Source organism: Myotis davidii, unplaced genomic scaffold, assembly GCF_000327345.1.
Source record: "Myotis davidii unplaced genomic scaffold, ASM32734v1 scaffold125, whole genome shotgun sequence".
Classification (NCBI taxonomy): Eukaryota; Metazoa; Chordata; class Mammalia; order Chiroptera; family Vespertilionidae; genus Myotis; species Myotis davidii.
In genome coordinates, this window is record NW_006299390.1 from 3,855,057 (window position 1) to 3,855,935 (window position 879).

At 37.9% G+C, this 879-nt stretch overlaps 1 protein-coding gene across 1 annotated transcript in view; it reads left to right on the top strand.

Moving 5' to 3' along the window:
• The window catches only part of RELN (reelin), a gene marked incomplete at its 5' end in the record, with an annotated part of 426,427 nt that overhangs the window by 330,349 nt on the left and 95,199 nt on the right, over positions 1–879 (top strand). The window lies entirely within an intron of this gene.

Here is an 879-nt window from a genome sequence, read left to right on the forward strand (position 1 = left end):
CAGGTTCGATTCCGGTCAAGGGCATGTACCTGGGTTGCGGGCACATCCCCAGTAGGAGATGTGCGGGAGGCAGCTGATCGATGTTTCTCTCTCATCGATGTTTCTAGCTCTCTATCTCTCTCCCTTCCTCTCTGTAAAATATCAATAAAATATATTAAAAAAAATATATGAACTAAAACTAATTAAAATAATTTATACACTTTTTGAATTGGAAAGAAACTGCCTTAAGCTAGAATAATATTCAGAGTTGTGGTAAATTGACTCATTTGAAACCAATTGATTAAAAAATGAACACATATAGCCCGGCCAGCATGGCTCAGTAGTTGAGCATCGACCTATGGAACAGGAGGTCACGGTTCCATTCCCGGTCAGGGCACTTGCCCAGGTGGCAGGCTTGATCCCCAGTGGGGGGCATGCAGGAGGCAGCCAGTCAATGATTCTCTCTCATCATTGACCTTTCTATCTCTCTCTCCCGCCCCTTCCTCTCTGAAATCAATAAAAATATTTTTTAAATGAACACATATAAATAGAAAATTGAGAAAGTGTCTACATTTTGACTTAGTAATATTGTTCCAAGGAATGTATCTGGTGATTAACAAATCCACTGAAGAAAAAAAAAAGATACATTTTTTGCAAAACTGCAGATAATAATAAAATAATATGTTAAATAAAAAGTAGGAGGAAAGTTTTAGAAGTGTGATAACTTCAACTATATGACCAAAATATATACTTCTTTGTAAAGATTAGGACAAGCATGTCAAACTCAAAGGCTAACACGGGCCAAATAAATGAGGCATGTGGCCCATGGGCCACAAGTTTGACATACTGGGATCAGAAGATAAAAAATTGAGAAAAAAGTAGTGTGTTAGAGCATTGGGA